Source organism: Triticum dicoccoides, chromosome 3B, assembly GCF_002162155.2.
Source record: "Triticum dicoccoides isolate Atlit2015 ecotype Zavitan chromosome 3B, WEW_v2.0, whole genome shotgun sequence".
NCBI lineage: Eukaryota > Viridiplantae > Streptophyta > Magnoliopsida > Poales > Poaceae > Triticum > Triticum dicoccoides.
In genome coordinates this window covers 430,297,895-430,307,561 of record NC_041385.1, presented here as the reverse complement: position 1 = coordinate 430,307,561, position 9,667 = coordinate 430,297,895, and positions in this window count along the sequence as shown.

Sequence of the window (9,667 nt, the reverse complement as noted above, 5' to 3'; positions counted from 1 at the left end):
CTCACTGGCTCGATGCGTGCGAGCGGAGGGGAGTTGCAGCGCAAGGGAAGGGAGTAGGGGAGCGATCGGGTGAGGGGAAGATGCGGGTGTGCTGCGCAGAAGGGAGGACGAGGGAGAGATGGATGGGGATCGGGCAGGGGGGTTCGGGCTAGGGTTTAGGAGGGTTAGGTGGGCCGGCTTAGGTGGGCCTAGGGAGGCCGGCGGAGGAGCCTTGGGCCATGTGGGTGGAGCTGGAGAAAAAGCCTGGTTCTCTCTCTCTCCCTACTTCTTTATTTCCCGAAAATAGAAAATAAATCTAGGAAGAAAAGGAGAAGAAAGGAAGGTAGAAATAGAATTTTGGGCATGGGGATTATTTTCCCGGACTCGCATAAATGCGCTTGTTCCAAGAAAAATAGAAAGTGAGCATGGGCGAAAGATTTAAATTCAAACTCATTTGAATTTAATTCAAATGGGTTTGAACTAGGACTTGATAAAAGGAAGGTCCAAAAATGTTCGGATTTTTGGTGGAGCTCCGGAAAATGATGAAAGAAATTATGGGCAAGGTTGGAGACCAAGAATTGAGATAACAAAGAAATTGGGATTTATTTGCAAGTGGGTTCATGGGTGATTCCAAAACAATGGAATATTTTATAATATCTCCCTAAATATCGGGAGGGTATGTTTTAAAGAGAACCCACCATGTGAGTTTCCTCAATTTAAATGGACCGAAGATCCATACAGTTTATTTAGTTGAGTTTTGAAATTTAAATGACATGCTGGCATGATGACATGATGCAATGCAAAAATAAAAGAGCAAGCACAAAAGATACAGACGGCGAAACTCTGAATAGCTGGAAGTCTTCTGGAGCGTCGGTCTCGGGGCGTCACAGCCCCGCTCCACTCCAGCCTGTGGCCGCCTTCGCCAGCCAGTGCTAGCCGCACGCGCGTCATCGACGGTCCGCTCCGGACCGACCACTCTGCCCCACGACCACGTTCCGCGCCTCGTCTCCCCTTTGTGACGACGTGCGCCGCGGCCTGTGCTAGCCTGCCAGGCCATCGCTCCGCTCGCTCTTGCCGCAAGCTCGTGTGCTGCATGCACGCACCACCATGGGTCGCGCCCCGCACCCGGTCGCCGTGTGCCCCTTGCGCGTCCAAACCACGCGCCCAGCTGCCCCTCCCCCCCACGCACGCTCCCCGCTGCAGCTTCTGCTGCTGCGCTGTGACTCCTGCTGCCGGCATCTCGCTCACTGTCGTACCGCTCCGCCCGCACCTACCACCGCTCACTGCTGCCGAGCCGCACCGGCTCCGCCTGGTGCTGTCGCGGCTCTCCTCCTCTCTTACACCTCCCCTGCTCCGGCCACTTCGGCCTCGCTCCTCTCCTGGCACTGCCGCTGGCCGCGCGTGCCCCGCTGCCTCCACCGGTCGCACCCTCCACGGCCCCGACCACCCCCTCGCTGCGCCGCTCTGGGGCCATGCCGTTGTCGTCGCCCCTCTGGCGGTCTGGGCACACGCCCGAATGAACGGGTGTTGGGCACCCATTGCACCCGTGCCCGCTAAGGCCCACTGGCCCTATGACAAGTGGGGTCCATCCCCCAGGACGTTAAAAAATATAATAATAGTAAATCAATAAAATAATAAAAAAATTTAATTAATTAATTAAAGAATTAATTAACTTAAGTAATTTTGTTTAATTAACCTAATCATTTGACTAAACTAATTAAACATGTTTAGTTAGTCTTAGACACTGACGAACGGGACCCACATGTCTATTGACTCAGTAAACAGATGGTTGACTGGTGGCATCATGCTGACATCACGCTGACATCATACTTACATTTTATAATAATTTAATTATGTTAATAATAGAAAATGAGGCAAAACTTTAAAAAATAACATAAAATAATTCATAACTCGGATGAAAATACTTTGTACATGAAAGTCGCTCAGAACGACGAGACAAATCCGAATATGCAGCCCGTTCTTCCGCAACACATTCCTAGCAAAGCAAACCTACAACCGTCCCACGGGCCCGTTTGTCCAAAAATGCGAAACACCGGGAATACTTTCCCGTATGTTTCCTCCCTTCGCTGGTAGCATCTAGTACTGCGTTAGGTCACCCCTAGCACCGTGTATTGCCATGTTATGTTTTGTGATGCTTTGATTGCTCTGTTATTTATTGTGTTCCCCCTTCGTTAATTCTTTCCGGTAGACCCCGAGACTGCTGCTGGTACCCTCGTGACCGGCTACATCGATGACGACCCATCCTTGCCAGAGCAACCGGGCAAGCCCCCCCTTTGATCAACCAGATATCGCCCACTCTTTTCTCTCTTATTCTTGCATTAGGTTTGATAGTATTGTTGATTCGATAGCTCCTATTCTGTTGCATATCTTGTCCTTGTTACTACTGTTGATACCTTTACCTGCAATCCTGCATGCTTAGTATAGGTTGCTAGTATTACATCAGTGGCCCTACACTCTTGTCTGTCTGCCATGCTATACTACTGGGTCGTGATCACTCGGGAGGTGATCCCGGGTATATATTATGCTATTGCAAACTATTATTACTGTTCGGAGATGGGTGCTGAAAGGGCAGGTGGTTCCATCCAGGTAGTGGTGGGCCTGGGTTCCTGACGGCCCCCGAGTGTTACTTTGTGGCGGAGCGATAGGGAAGGTTGTGACCACCGAGGCGACAACTGAGCTTGGCCCTGGTCGACGTCCGCGGATACTTCAAATAACACGCTTAACGAGATCTGAATATTTGATCTGAGTCTGGCTACGAGCCTATACACACTAACCAACTACGCGGGAATAGTTATGGGCACTCGACGTCGTGGTATCAGCCGAAGCCTTCTTGACGGCAGCGACTGAGCGGTGCGCGCCGGGTTGGACCGCGTAACGCAATTTCCTTTTTTATGGAGGTTGCTAGGTCTGCTCACCGGCCGCCCACACAACATGCAGGTGTGCAATGGGCGATGGGCCCAGACCCCTGCGTGTTTAGGATTTAGATTGGTGTGCTAACCTCTCTGTTGACCCTAGGTAGGGTTGCGACGTGTTGATCTTCGGAGGCCGGGCATGACCCAGAAAAGTGTGTCCGGCAGAGGGATCGAGCATGTTGGGTAATGTGGTGCACCCCTGCAGGGAAGTTTATCTATTCGAATAGCTATGTCCCTTGGTAAAAGGACGACCCAAAGTTGTATTCCGACCTTATGAAAACTAGAACTAGATACTTAATAAAACACACCCTTTCAAGTGCCAGATACAACCCGGTGATCGCTCTCTCATAGGGCGACGAGGAGAGGATCGTCAGGTAGGATTATGCTATGTGATGTCACTTGCTGATATACTTGCTACTCTCTTCTTCATGCTTCAAGATGGAGGTTGCCTGAAGCGTAGTCTTCGATAGGACTAGCTATCCCCCTCTTATTCTAGCATTCTGCAGTTCAGTCCACAGATACTATCCATTTCATTGATACCATTGCATATGTAGTGTAGATCCTTGCTTGCGAGTACTTTGGATGAGTACTCACGGTTGCTTTGCTCCCCCTTTTCCTTCCTTCTTGGATGCCGCAACCAGATGTTGCAGCCCCGGAGCCATACGCCAACTTTGACGACTCCTACTACACCGAGGGTGTCTACTACTACGTGCAGGTCGCCAACGACCAGGAGTAGTTTAGGAGGATCCCAAGCAGGAGGTCGGCGCCTCTTTCGATCTGTATCCTAGTTTGTGCTAGCCTTCTTAAGGCAAACTTGTTTAACTTATCTTTGTACTCAGATATTGTAGCTTCCGCTGACTCGTTTGTGATCGAGCTTATGTATTCGAGCCCTTGAGGCCCCTGGCTTGTAATATGAAGCTTGTATGACTTTAATTTGTGTATAGAGTTGTGTTGTGATATCTTCCCGTGAGTTCGTAATCTTGATTGTACATGTTTGCGTGTATGATTAGTGTACGATTGAATAGGGGGCATCACACGCTTCTAGTAAGATGGTGGCCTCTCTGGTGTGACCTTGATACATTCCCCGCAGACCTTTGGGGCAGTTTTTCCATTGCCAATGCATGCAATCAATTGATCCGAGCATTCTAAAAAAACCTTGCCTCTCCAATAGCCAACAACTTCTCCGTGTCCTGCGCATTTGGTTCTCTGAGATACTCCGATCCAAACACCTCAACCATGGTGCGAGCAAATTTGACAGTAGTCTTCAGGAACGTGCTCTCCCCCATCCTCACCATCTCACTAGTGGTGTCTGCAGCAATACCAAGTGCAAGCATCCTCAAAGCAGCCATGCACTTCTGCTTGGCCGAGAAGAGAGTTGGACGTAGCCATCCATTCTCAGCTTGAAGTAGTTGTTGTATGCCTCCACTCTCTCCGCAATGTGCAAAAACAATGGTTTTCGCATGCAAAAACGATGATGAAACCATGGACCATCCGGGAAAGCAGGTGTGGGAACGGCTATGGAGCGGACCGATGGTGGAGCTGCGAGCCGGATGGCACGGAGGAGGAAGAAGAGAGGAGATGGCAAATGGATCCGGCAACTCGGGGTGGATTTGGTGCAATTTAGGGTGGGGTCGGGCTTTCAGGTCCGATGTGGCGGGCATGCCCGGGTGCCCCCATATCCACCCCATATTTGGACTGGATATGGAGGGTGCCGGTTAGCCCGGGCGTTGGAGTGTCGTTTGAGGTACCCATCCGGGTCAAAAAATCATGACCGGGCAGTGACCGGGCGGCCCGCCCGGGCTAATGTGGTGGGTTTGAGAGGTCCAGTTGTACATGCTTAGGGACAATCCAACGCTAGCCCCCAAATTGTCCGGTCGCCTCCATTTGCGTCAAACGGACAAAAAAGATGTCCCAACTGCAGATCCTATCCCCATTTTTCATCTGATTTGTGTCTGTTCTGCTCCATTTCCAGACCAAAGTTGTTCTCAATTTGTGGCAAAAGCGGACAGAAAATGTACGCCTTCGCCTCCCATTCATTCTTGTGCCCGGGCGTGTCCCACATGTCACCCTCTCCTCTTTTCTCTCCTCGGCTCATCATGCCCACCCACCAACGCATGCAGCCACGGGCGTGTCGACCAGACCGGTGCACTGGTGCGGCGGCCGGAGCGGTACACTGGCACGCAGCGGAGCGCGTCAGCCGGAGTGGGGCGCTGGCGTGTCGGCCCAAGTTAGGTGCGGCGTCAGCGGGAGCGAAGCGGGTGGCGGCCAGAGCGGGGCACAACGCGCGAGCGGCGAGTGCGATAGGCGGCAGGGCACCGCACGACAAGCGGCGAGTGCGGCGGCCGGCACGACTAGCGAGTGCGGCGGCAGGAGCTCCGACAGGCATGCAGGGCGCGAAGCAGCGGGCACGACAGGCACGGCGGCGGGGTGTTGCATGCACTACAGGGGCAGGGTGGCGCTGCAGGGCGCTGCCTGCACTGCGGGGGTAGGGCACGGCAGGGCGGTGGGGTGCGGCAGTGCGTTGCGAGCGCGGCGGGCGCGGTAGTGCGTTGCGAGCGCGGCAGGCGCGACAGTGCGTTGCGAGTGCAGCGGGCGAGATGGGCCTAGTTGTCCATTTGGGATGGGTTTACGCGTTGGGTCCAGTGACTATGCCCGGCCTCCCTTTGCCTGCCGTTTGTTGTCTATTTTTCTATCCCAAATGGACAAAATTCGAATGGAACAGATGTCCGTTTGGGGTCTAGCATCCATGTAACACCCTACTCCTGTTATTTGCTTTATATTTTTTTCTAAAAGGGGCGCTTTATTATTTAAAAGATTTAAATACTACATCCGGCCTATACATAACTGAGATGCACACAGCCAAACAAGGTCTTCTCATGCAAACAAAAAATAAAAAGGTGAAATACATAGAAACATGTAGAATATGTATTAACGCCTAAAGCGGAGGGGGTCAATCCTAAGATCATGCTGCCACCGACGTTGGAAGTATCCCTCGCTGTAGCCTCCAATTGTATACACGCCTCCGTAATCAGGTCTCGATTCTCCATGCATTGTAGAGAGGACCATAAACGAAGAGTCCAGGTATATCTGTAGATAACGTGCATGAGAGAAGTACTTTATCGTTAAAAAACTTATCATTTCTACATAGCCAAAGTGACCAAACAACGGCAAGTGTTCCCACCCTGAGAAGAGTTCTAAACTTGTGATCAATCCCATGTAACCATTTGCGAAATACATTAGCAAACTACAAGGATGATACAAGCCATAATCTATTTGGATGACTTACCATATAGAACGAGCCAATTTGCATTGGAAGAGTAAATATTTTATTGTCTCATCATGATGACAAAAAAACATTGCGGACTTCCATGTCAATTCCTCTTAATAAGGTTATCTTTAGTAAGAATGACTCCGCGACAAAGATAACATGCAAAGATTGTATTCTTAGGAGGAATCTTCATCTTACAGATCATCTTATTATTGTCGACAGGCACATTAGACTGGATTAACGATCTATACATAGACTCCACTAAGAATTGTCCATTCCTATGTGGTTCCACCGAAATACATCAGACCCATCCGACAATTGCACCATGGACAACTGTTGGAGTAGGATGTTCCACGATTGGAGTCCGGGTCCAATTAAATATCTTCTGAATGTCACGTTTGGCAGAAATGATTCCATTACCATGGCGATAGTATCGCCCTTATGGCGGATAATGTTATATAGAGCTGTATATTGTTCCTAGAGTGTGGCATTTCTGAGCCACTTGTCCTCCCAGAATCTAATTCCTGAGCCATCCTTAATCGAGAAGAAACCATAGCAGAAGCAATATTTCTTCATAGCCATTAGACCCGCCCAAAAGTGGGATCCCCAGGCTTCTTGTATACTAGGGATACCGCCTTGGAACCCACAAATTTCCTTCTTAACCTCGAGGCATGAATGCTCAACCCGCCTTGGTCCTTGGGACAGCAAACCACACTCTATTTAGCAAGTCGATATTTCTTTCTCTCGCTATCTCCTTGCCAAAAGAATCATGGTCGAAAATAATCCAATTTATGTAAAACTCCTTTTGGCAATTGGAATAAGGAAATCATATAGTACCATATTACTTAGTACTGAATTTATGAGGACCAATCTTTCACCCAGAGACATCAGTTTACCTTTCCAACTTCTAGGTCTTTTTTGAAGTCTCTCCTCGACGTGTTTCAATTCAGCATTTGTGAGCCTCCATTAATGTGTCGGTGTCCCCAGATACGTGATCGGAAACTAGCCCAACCCGCAGCCGAACAGTTCAGCGTACAGGTGGGCCTCGTCTTGAGCTTCGCCAAAGCAAAACAATTCACTTTTATGAAAATTGATCTTAACACCCAAGAGTTGCTCGAATGTTGATAAATTAATTTCATATTTCTTGCTTTCTCGAGGTCATGATCCATAAAGAGAATCGTATTGTTGACATATTCAAGTATAGAGAGACCACCATAAACTAGATTATTTACTACCCCGTCAATTCGGTTGTCAACCTTGGCTTGCTCAATCATGACTGTTAGCATATCTGCCACTATATTGAATATAATGGGCAATACTGAGTCACCTTGTTGCAATCCCTTCTTCGTTTGGAAATAGTGTCCAACATCATCATTAACCTTAATGGCAACACTACCTCCAGAAATGAAGCTATGGATCATAGCACGCCACTCTGCAGAAAATCCTTTCATTCTGAGAGTCTGTTGAAGAAAGGGCCACTTGACTCTGTCATTAGCTTTTTCAAAGTCTATTTTGAGTACCACCCCATTCGACTTTTTCTGATGTAATTCGTGGACTGTTTCATGAAGGATAACAACTCCATCGAGTATGTGTCTACCTTGCATACGAACCACATGTTCAGCCACCAAATTTAGCCTAATAGCCGCAACCTTCATGAATATTTTAAAACTAAGATTAAGAAGGCAAATAGGTCTATATTGTTGTATCCTTTCAACCTCATTAACCTTAGGTCATAAAATAATCTCACCGAAGTTTAAGAGGAACAATTCTAGTTGGCCAGCATGTAGGTCAGTAAACAAAAGTAGAAGACCCGGTTTGATGACTGATACATCTCCAACTTATCAATAATTTTTGATTGTTCCATGTTGTTATATTATCATTCTTGGATGTTTTACAATCATTTTATATCAACTTTATATCATTTTTTGTGACTAATCTATTGAAATAGTGCCCAGTGCCAGTTGCTGTTTTTTGCTTGTTTTTTACTTTGCAGAAAATCAATACCAAACGGAGTCCGAACGCAACAAAACTTTTTGGTGATTTTTTTGACCAAAAGACACATGTTGGGCCAAAGAAGTACCAGAGGGGGGCTCCGAGGGGAGCACAACCCACCAGGGTGCGCCTGGGGGCCCAAGCGCGCCCAAGTCGGTTGTGCCCACCTCGGTGGCCTCTCGCACAACCTCTTTGCTCTATATACCCAAATATTTCAGAAACCCTAGGGGAGTCGACGAAAATCAATTCAGCCGCCGCAAGTTCCAGAACCATCAGATCCAATCTAGACAGCATAACGAAGGGGTTCATCATCCTCATTGGTGCCCCTCCGATGATGCGTGAGTAGTTCATTGTTGACCTACGGGTCCGTAATTAGTAGCTAGATGGCTTCCTCTCTCTCTCTCTTTTGATTCTAAATACAATGGTCTCTTGGAGATCTATTTGATGTAACTCTTTTTGCGGTGTGTTTGTTGGGACCCGATGAACTTCGAGTTTATGATCAGATCTATGTTTTTATCAATGAAAGTTATTTGAGCTTCTTTGATCTCTTATATGCATGATTACTTATATCCTTGTATTTCTTTTTTGAATCTTTGATTTAGTTAGGCCAACTAGATCGATTTTTCTTGCCATGGGAAGAGGTGCTTTGTGATGGGTTCGATCTTACGATGCTTGATCCCAGTGACAGAAGGGGTACCGACACGTATGTATCGTTGCTATTAAGGATAATAAGATGGGGTCTATTTCGACATAAATAGATCTTGTCTACATCATGTCATCGTTCTTATTGCATTACTCCATTTTTCCATGAACTTAATACACTAGATGCATGTTGGATAGTGGTCGATGTGTGGAGTAATAGTAGTAGATGCAGGCAGGAGTCGACCTACTAATCTTGGACGTGATGCCTATATAATGATCATTGCCTGGATATCATCATGGTTATTTGAAGTTCTATAAATTGCTGAATAGTAATTTGTTTACCCGTCGTCACTACAAAAAAAGACACATCCGTGACATTTTGGGCCGAACGAAAAAAAATTCTGTCATACATATGACACTTCTATGACGATAATTATGACAAAACCCGGTATCATCATAGATGTGGTGGGATCCTACTTCTATGACAAAAAATCATGACAGAAAATGGGCTTTTCATCCTGGGCGGGCCGGAGAAGCAGCTGCATGGCATTCTTTGGGATGTCCATGACGGAAAAAACCGTGGTAGAAGCGAGGGGGAGGAAAATTTCAGGGAGTTGCTGGTTACGGTGGGAGGTCGGAGCCGAGCTATGCGCGTTTCTCTCGTACACGTATGCGCGTGTGTGCAAGGCGTTGGCTCTAACTGAACCCGAGCGAGGCGTTGGGTTCTAACTGAACCCGAGCGACTGCACTTCAAGCTACGCGTTACTCAACCCGAGCGACCGATCGATGGCTGTTAACTGAACCCGATGGAGCGATTCCTTCACTACTGCTGCTAACTGAAGCCGATCGATTG